Below are 9,888 nucleotides of genomic sequence, written 5' to 3'. Positions count from 1 at the left end.
TGACACTGCCCTCTACAGCTAAGACGCTGAACAACAGCTCAACCTGGAGCTGGGTTGCCTTGAGTCGCCGGCGACGGCATAGGCTGCAGTCCCTGTGGCAGTGGGTTACCATGGGCTACCGTATATAGCCAGCAGCCAGCGTGAGCGGCCAGCAGCCGCCGTGAGCGGCCGTCCAGAAGCGGGTGACTGATCTGCCTCGCCCAGGAAGAGTGCAATGATGGTGCCAAATTGGGCCAGTGAAGCAGCGTCCTCCACAACTAGACTGAAGAACAAAACGACAGCAACTTGTCTGTTCCCCTTCCCACAATTCCCCAGCACTGTTCCCATCCCCCCAATTCCCCAATTAAAAAAAAATCTTTAAAAAAAAGGGACATTTGGAGACATACATGCACACAGAGAGGATGCCTTGTAAAGATGAAGGCAGATACCTACAAGTCAAGCGACACTAAAGGTGGCTAGCAAACAACAAGAGGCTAGGGGAGAGGCCTGGCACAGATTCTCCCTCACAACCTCAGAAGGAACCAAGATGCTGACCCCTTGATTTCAGACTTCTGGTCTCCAGAACTGTGAGAGACTACATTTCTGTTATTTAAGCCACCTAGTTTGTGGTAGTTTGTCACAGAAGCCCTAGAAAACCACTACAGCAAGTAAGCTATTTATCCTAATACAAAAATTGGAACCAGAATTGGGTGCTGCCACCACAAAAAACGAAAAATTATTTGCGTCAGCTTAGTGGTCTGGTGGTAAGGACACATATATTGCAGGCTAGGAAGCTGGTGACCTTTGTTATACCAAAGAACAACATTTGGTAATACCATCACCTGTGATAACCTGAGAGGTAGATCATATGTCTATGGAGCCTATGTTTCTAGAAGTGATTGGGAAGAGCTAGAATGTCACTGTGCGTTGGCTGCGCCTTGCTGATTGTAGCAAGGAATTGCAAGAGCGAGATGATCGTAGACAAGAATTGGCCACTTTTCAGAGTCAGCAACATTACCAAATTGGAAGAGTCAACAGTTTCCTGTTCCCCCAAACAGTATAGAGATCTTGCCTCTCGCCCAAGGCTATTGTTTTAGAAGCCCATTAGCTGGGAGTGACAAAGATGTAGGTAGTTTAAGAAGGCAAATGAGGCAAATTAAATAGACCCAAGAACTATGGCTAGAAAAGAACATTGGATGTGGTGCCTAGTGATGAAACTAACTAGAAACACCTAGACCAGGTGCCTACTAAGCTTTTCAAAGAAACTGTATTACTAAAGTAATAATGAGTTCGGTTAGCAAAATCTTATGACTTTTGAGTCTCTGCATTTTGGGTCTTTTTGTCGTAGAAGCTTAACCTGAACCTTAGCCCAAAGTGGGGCTTGAATCCTGATGTCTCTGGTTTCCATGATGTGTTCTTCAGGCTGCGGTGTAAGCACAACAAAATCAGGAGTTTTGTTTCCTACTGAATGCTCAGCCCTTCAAAGAGTTCCTAAAATGTAATAGATGCTCAATAAGTAGCTATTGGAAGGAAGAAGAAATATGCAAATAAGCCAAGAACAATATGAAGGAAATATCTAAGATTGGGACCATGCAGGGAAATTCAGGCAGATGGGTACTCTTTGCAGACACTCAGATGTCCCAATGCTGTAGTAATCAAATAAAAACCGGCTTCCTGCCGACAAGGGCCCCCAGGGCGCCCTTCATGTCGCTGTTGAGTAGACTGTAGATGAAGGGGTTCAGCATGGGAGTGACCAGTGTACATCACTGCAGCAGCCGTATCCTTTTAGGCCATGTGGGAGGACATGGGGCTGAAGTAAACCCCAATGAGCATCCCACAGAACAGTGACATCACAGAGAGATGGAGCCACAGGTGGAGAGAGCCTTCTGCTTGCCTGTCGTGGACGGGATCCTCAGCATGGTAGCAAATATGTGTGTGTAGGAGACCAACGTGCCCACAAAAGGGTGATGATGGGCAGAGCATCCACGGTGTATACCATTGCATTGTTGAGAAAGGTGCTGGAGCAGGCCAGTTTCAGCAGAGGACTGAGGTCACAGAAAAAGTGGGGGACCTGGCTTTGGGTGCAGAATGAGAGTCACGTCAGTAATTCTGTGTGGGTCAGGGCATTCCCAAAGGCTGCAGCCCAGGATGCCACCGCCAGGAGGCCACAGAGCTGCAGTGTTACAGACGTGGAGTAGTGCAGAGGGTGACCGATGGCTGCATAGCGGTAGTAAGTCATGAGGGCGAACAGGAAGCTGTTGATGCTGGCAAACCAGATGAAGAAGAATATTTGGATCAGGCAGTCAGAGTAGGGGATCCCTCTGTGTCCTGACACGTGGTTGGCCAGCATCTTGGGAATGGTGGTAGAGGTGAAGCAAATATCCACGAAGGCCAGGTTAGCAGGGAAGAAGTACAGGGGAGTGTGGACCCGGGTCTCAGTGGCGATGGCCAGGGTGATGAGCAGGGTCCCCAGCCCTATGACCAGGTACGTGCTCAGGAACAATATGATCAGCAGCTTCTGTTGTTTGGGGTCTTCTGAGAGGCCCAGGAGCAGGAACTCAGAGACCCAGGTGAGTTTTGCCTCTTCCATGGCCCTCCTGTATCAACCAGAGAGGAAATGGAGGAGCTGTCCGTGGTCCTGGCCAACGGCAGCCCCTTCATTGCACCCTGGATCTCAGCCCCTTCATTGCACCCTGGATTTCATCACCAATTGTTAGTTCAGACATTCACCAATTCTTCCCACTCTCTCCTGCAACAGGATCCCCCCCCCCAACTCATTTGCTGTGTCATTTCCATCAGTGAACACACCACTCATTACCCACAGCCCACCTGCAGGATGTCACCTGCAGTTCGGTGCACAGTTCCTAGGCACACTGACCATTTCTCACCTCCACCATCTGTATTTCTATGCCCCAGGGCTTTATCTGGCCACAGGAGCAGGGTCAGCCCACAGGTGGCGTAACGTGGAAATGCTGGGAGTTGACACCCCCAGCGAGGAACAGGGCTGATTGGGTGGATCTGGCTTCATCACTCCTGAGTAAGGCAGTTCTGGGGTGTGTTCTACATTCTCTCAGAGATCATTCTCTCAGAGATCCCCAAAAGGGTCACCCCTCAGTTACCCAGAGTGGGAACTTCTCATTCACACCTTTCTTCCCCAGACACTCATTGGGTCTTCTGGGATTATCTCCTAAATAAACTAGATGCATTCAACTCCTTGACTGAGAACCTGCTTTGGTGAGAATCCAAACTAAGTAAGATGCTAGGGTTCCAAAATTTCTTTTCCATCTGTGAAAGAATCCCTTCTTCATCCCAAATACCCCTCCAGCTACTGCTCCCTTGCTCTGCTCCATTGGACCCCAACATTCCTCAAAACATTGCCTGTCCTTGCCTGTCAAGAACAGCCATGACCTTCTATTGCTAATTCAAGTATACATCCAGTATGCACCAGTACAATTGTCCCATTGAAAGAACCCAGAAATATTTGGCACAAGCTAGAAAATACCCATATAGTCCTCCCCAAAAATAGAAAAATTAATGAACAATATGAATTGTAATGTAAGCTCAATATTTCAAGCTAATTGTTGTTGAATGTTGCAATGAGCTTTGATGCATTTGCAGTATCTGAGAAACATTTGCAAAATTTTTTGCCAGTTTGACTCTTGTCCCCATGAGCAGCCTGGTTGTGTGCATAGGAAATGCTCTGGCCTATCGGAGAGGTGCCAGTTTATGATTATCTTCAAATTTCAAGATTGATTCTGGTTGTAAGTAGTTAAGGTTTATTACTTTGGTTTTTATTGTTTGTGCATTGTAAATTTTAGGGAAGTTGCCAGTGTTTTAAGAATTACAAAATCAAAAGTCTATAATAAAACATTAAAAGAAAGCACCCAGAATGAAAAGGCAACCAAGCTTGGATAAGCTTTTTAATGATCCTATTAAATATCATGAATGACACTTTGCTATGCTTGTGGGAGCACGAGAAGTGATATTTACAGTGAACTGCAGTCCTGGCACATCTGCAGAAGTCAGAGAAACCTGGAACAGTTTGTCTACTGTTTAAGTTTAAGACTCTCTGTAAAATATAACAATTAATTTATATTTTTTGGAATAAAAACCAAAATTAAAAAAATAAAACTGCGGTTAGTTTTTCATAATGGGGGATTTAAATATTGGATGCAAATGTTGTTCAGAAGCTGTTTGTTAAAGTTGGAAATGCTGATGCTTAAACATTTCATCTGAATGGCAATCATATTTTGTTCATTTTGGCTCAAATAAAGAAAATGTTTAATAGTCAATGAATAGGAATTCAATGTCACATTAAAAAAACATTTGAACAATAAAAAGTTCTGGAAAAAAATGTTTTATGTCAAAGAATGACGGTAAAGAAGACAGAAAGCATTTAGAAAGTAATATAAGACTTTTAAAATACTCTAATGTATGGTTAAAAGTAATTGAGACTTTTCAGATAGGAAATAATAAAACTTCAAAAAACATAATATCGATATGGGATTGATGTTGCCACTCAGTCTCACGGATCTGCTCGTGGCAAAACCCATTTACCGAAAAGAGCAGAGTTCTGTGGAAAACTACATAAGTCGGTATCATTTCAACCATGATCAACGAAGCTTCAACAGTGTCACAATTGATTCCATAATTTATTTAAAAACTGCAATTCAGAATTTGAAGGCAGCTTAAGGTTTGTTGTTAATCACATGAGGCGGTGATTTATTTCAGGTGTTCTACCTGAAATAAAAAGTAAAAAAATAGAATTAAATTCATTGACTCTAAAATATGATCAAGTGAGGTTTGTGATATCCTGGTGGTGGTTTAGAAATGTCATTGCAATGAAAAATATTTATGTGAAGACTTTGTTGGATGTTGTACAGGTATCATGTAATCTGGAGTTTCAGGAAAAATTGCAAAGCTTGCTGGATGTTTTAATTTGGTACCATTCAAGTGTCTTTGTTAGGTTGTCTCTGGGTGATTCAAAAATGATATAGCTCAAATGAAACACTTGAAACATTTTTCTCAAAACTTTATATATGCCACCATGCATCCAATAAACAGGATGTCAAGGAGATATCATCACCCCCATGTTCATTGCAGCATTATTCACAATGGCCAAGACACGGAAACAACCTAGGTGTCCATCAATGAGTGAATGGATGGAGAAAATGTGGTATATATACATAACGGAGTAGTATTAAGCCATGAAAAAGAAGGAAATTCTGCCATTTATGACAACATGAATGGACCTTGAGGGCCTTACTCTAAGTGAGATAAGTCAGACAAAGGAAGACAAACACTGCATGGTATCATTGTATACTTGTATGTGGAATCTTTTTTTAAAACAAGTAAAAACCCCCCAATCTTGCAAAGTCTAGCCCCTGCCTATCCCCTCAATCTCCACTCACATCACTATCCCCCAGCCACATAGGTCTCTTGGTCCAAGATTGGTTCTACCTCTGGGCCTTTGCACCTGCTGTTTCCTCTGCTTCTAATGCTCTTCCCTCAGGACTTCTCTCCAGTTTTCAAGACCTACCTCAAATCTTTCCATCTCCTATAGCTCAGTCCAGAGTGGCTACTCAATCCTCTACCCTATGACTTATGACCTGGAAAGGAACTTTCTCCTTGGGTCCCTCTGCTTGCTGCTTGTTTCTCTCCTCCTCTGCCCAGGAAGTCTACACACCCCTTTTTTCTTCCTTGTTGATTAATCGATCACTTATTAAGCATCTTCAGTGAGGCGTGCCCCAAGCTGGGGATAAGAATTCTGATACAATGACAGAGACAGGGTCCCCCTCTTGACCCAGGAATTCCACCACAGAAAGATTCTCTTGATGGTGCACAGTGAGGCACGTTCAAGAACATTTGGAAAGAGAAGTGTCCACCACAGCAGGGGTGCATCCATCAAATATGATCCTCCCACTCCGTGAGAAATTCTATAGTCACAGAAATGGAGAAAATGTCAAACTGCTTGCATCAACTGGATGAATCTTAAAAGCATCATGCTGGGCAGGAGAAAAACAACCATAGAAGGAGATGCACAGAATAGTGGCACTTATGTAAAGTTTAAAAACACGTAACACAATTCTATATATTGTTCATGGATATAGCTCGTGTTGAAAGGTGAAAAATGTGCATGGGAACGATGAACACTTGATGTAGGATGTTGATATCTCAGAGAGAGGGAGAGAGGGAAAGAGAGAGAGAGAGAGATCTGGGGAGGGAGGAGGGAGGAGAGAGAGACAGGAAATTAGGAGTACGGGAGTAGGGAGATGTGCGTGGATGTTTTATTTCTTAAGCTGGGTGATGAATACAAGCTGTGTTCCAGCTTGAATTATGATCTATGCTTTTTTGAGTGCCTGAAATATTGCGCACACACACACACACACACACACACACACACACACACCATGGCCCCCACTTACCCTCAAGGAACTCACAGGAGAGGAACAGATGAATGGGCAAGTAAATGATGGATTCCACCCCCATTCTCTGGTCAAGGTCACTGGTCTCTCAAGCTCTTATCCCGAAGTTCCAGACATTCCTCTTGGGTGCTCCAACTTTGCCTAGCCCACTACAGACCCTGTGTCTACCCCAGTCCTGTTCTTCCTCTGTACCCAAGTTTAGCATTGGCCCTGCTGACCACCCAGCCATCAGGGCCAGTGATGCAGGTGGCAGCCAGCTCTCCTTCTGCCCCGCTTACTGCATCCTGCTGACAGTTTGACCTGGCCTCTCTATCTTCTTCTTGACCCTTCCTCTCCTTTCCAGCACCCCACCAGATTCTTATCTTGTGGCTCTTAAATGAAAACCTGTTCTTTCTCTGGTCCCTTTGGCCCCAATTTGCTCTTCTAGTTCAGTCTCCATAGTGGCCACCATCAAGGTGAAATGAGCTGCCTCTCCATTGCTTAAAATCCTGTACTGGCTTCCTCTTGTCCTGCTATTAACAGCAAACATTTCTTACATGCTTCTTGTATACCTGCCACAATGACAAGGAGTTCGGCTTGCTTTATTACTTAATCTTTTTTTTTTTTAAAGATTTTATTGGGGACTAGGAGGAGGGAACAGCGTTGGGGACTCGGGGAATGGGAACAGACAAGTTGCTGTCCTTTTTGTTCTTCAGTCTAGTTGTGGAGTTCGTCACTTCACTGGCCCATGTTGGTATTATCATTGTGCTCTTCCCAGGCGAGGCAGTTGCTCGCCGGCCATTGGACGGCTGCTCATGGCAGCCCAGCTCCAGATTGAGCTGTTGTTCACCATCTTAGCTGTAGAGGGCGCAGCGTCACTGGCCCTCATGTGGGATCCAAACCGGGGTCCTGCTGCTCAGAGCTGGCGTCCCAAGCCAACTCCTAACCAAAGCGCCACCGGCTGACCCCACTTAATCCACTCTTACCTCCATTTAGAGGACAAAGAGACTTGGAGAGAATAATCAGCTACCTAAGTATCTCACAGCCTCTCTTGTTCCAAAGCTCTTAAAACCTTGATGAAAGACCCAAAAGCTGGAACCTCTTAGCAAGGCTTACACATACAGGGCGCTTCCTGTTTTATTTTGTTTTCATTATACAGACAAATGAACTGAAGCCCAGGGAGGCAAAGCCACTTCCCCAAGGTCACACAGCAGGCCTAGCTGGCAACTCCACAGCCCCCAGCTTGCTGATTTCTTTCCCTGCTGTCCTCTGTCCCCACTCACCTGTGGGAGGTGCCCCTCTGGTTACAGAGATGCCCGGCAGGAGGTGAGCCAGCTCTTGCTAGGAGAGTGTCCGGGCCAAGTGTGGCTACAGCCAGGTCTTGGGCCCTGTAGGAAGGACCTGAGGACCTGGCAGAGGCCAACTTATTGTCCATCCTTGCAGCTCAGGCTCAGTCCCTCATGTCTTATTAGGATGCCTGCTAATTATCAGCCCCACACTCTGTCTTGCTGGGCCTGCATCTTTGGGAGAGAGGCAACAGCAGCTTGTCCTGGGCTACTACTCCTGAGACTGGAGTGGTGGGGGCTCCAGGCATCTTTGGGGGACCCCCCGCTGCAGGGCCTGGGCACAGCAGAGTTGCCCCAGATTTACTGGACCTGCCAACCACTTGAGTATATCCGGGGTTCCTCACCACTGGAGTAATGGCTTCCTAACATTTATTTTTTAATTGCGTTGAGATTCACACAACATAAATTAACCATTTTAAAGTGAGCAGTTCAGTGGCATTTAGTACATTCACAATGTTGTGCAACCACTACCTCTATCTAGCTCCAAAACATTTCCATCACTCCAAAAGGAGACCCCATTAGCAGTCACACCTCCCGCCCTCTTCCCCCCCCCCCCCCCGCCAGTCTCTCTCACACACACACACACCTCCCACAGCCAGTGACAGCCACCAGTCTGCTTTCTGTCTCAGTGGAGTTGCCTGTTTTGGAGATTTCATATAAGTAGAATCCTACAATGTGTGACTTTTTGTGTCTGGCTTTTTTCACTCTGTAATATTTTCAAGATTCATCCATATTGTAGCATGTGTCAGTGTTTCATCCCTTTTTTATGGCTGAGTAACATTCCAGTGTTTGGACCACATTTTGTTTATCCATTCACCCTTTGATGGGCATTTGGGTTGTTTCCACCTTTTGGACATTCGTGAATAATGCTGCTATGAACATTGATGTGTAAGTTTCCGTTTGAATTTCAGTTCTTTTGAATATATCCCTAGGGGCAGAATTGCTGGGTCATATAGTAATTCTGTGTTTAGCTTTTTGAGGAACCGCCAAACTGTTTCCCTCAGTAGCTGCACGATTTTACGTTCCCATCAGCAATGCACAAGGATTTCAATTTCTATATATCCTCATGAACACTTGTTATTGTTTATATTATTATTATTATTTATTTTTTTTATTATTATTATTATAGCCACCCTAATGGATGTGAAGTGGTATCTCATTGTGGTTTTTTTCCACATTTTTGAATTGTGTTAAAATACACATAACATTTACCATCGTAACCATTTCTAAGTGTCCAGTTCAGTGGCATTAAGTACATTCACACTATTGTGCAACCATCACCACCATCCATCTCCAGAACTCTTTTCATTTTGTACAACTAGAGCTTTGTCCCCATTAAACACTAACTCCCCATTATCCCTCCCCCAGCCTCTGGCAACCTCCATTTTACTTTCTGTCTCTAAGATTTTGACTACTCTAAGTTCCTCATATCAGTGGAATCATGCAGTATTTGTACTTTTTTGTGACTGGCTTATTTCACTCAGCATAATGCCCTCAAGGTTCATCCATGTTGTAGCAGAATTTCTTTCCTTTTTAAGGCTGAATAATATTCTATTGTGCAGATGGACCACATTTTGTTTATCCATTCATCTGACAGTGGACACCTGGGTTGCGTACACATTTCAGCTATCATAAATAATGTTGTTATGAACATGGGTGCACAAAAATCTCTTCAAGGCTTCACTTTCAATTCTTTTGGGGATCTACCCAGAAGTGAAATTGCTGGATCATATGGTCACTCTATTTTTAATATTTTTAAGAACCTCCATACTATTTTTCACAGTGGCTGTATCAATTTACATTCCCACCAACAGTTTCTCCACATCCTCACCAACACTTGTTGCTTTCTGTGTGTTTGGTTTTTTTCCACAGTAGCCATCCTAATGGGTGTGATGTGTTATCTCATTGTGTTTTGATTTGCATTTCCCTCATGATTAGTGATGTTGAGCATCTTTTTATGCTCTAGATATATTTTTTTTAAATTGGAGAATTGGGGGAGGGAACAGTGTTGGGGAATTGGGGGAAGGGGAACAGACAAGTTGCTGTCCTTTTTGTTCTTCTGTCTAGTTGTGGAGGACGTTGCTTCACTGGCCCAAGTTGGCACCATCATTGCGCTCTTCCCAGGTGAGGCAGATCAGTCGCTGGCTTCTGGATGGCCG

At 44.4% G+C, this 9,888-nt stretch overlaps 1 pseudogene; it reads right to left on the bottom strand.

Annotated features, from left to right (window-relative positions):
- Positions 1-1,634: 1,634 nt before the first annotated feature.
- On the bottom strand, positions 1,635-2,569 carry LOC109382393 (olfactory receptor 1361-like; annotated as a pseudogene).
- Between the last annotated feature and the right edge of the window lie 7,319 nt (positions 2,570-9,888).

The sequence above is a fragment of the Hipposideros armiger genome, unplaced genomic scaffold (genome assembly GCF_001890085.2).
Source record: "Hipposideros armiger isolate ML-2016 unplaced genomic scaffold, ASM189008v1 scaffold_64, whole genome shotgun sequence".
NCBI lineage: Eukaryota > Metazoa > Chordata > Mammalia > Chiroptera > Hipposideridae > Hipposideros > Hipposideros armiger.
The sequence above is the reverse complement of the archived record's forward strand: the minus strand, read 5'-3'. Positions and strand labels throughout refer to the sequence as shown.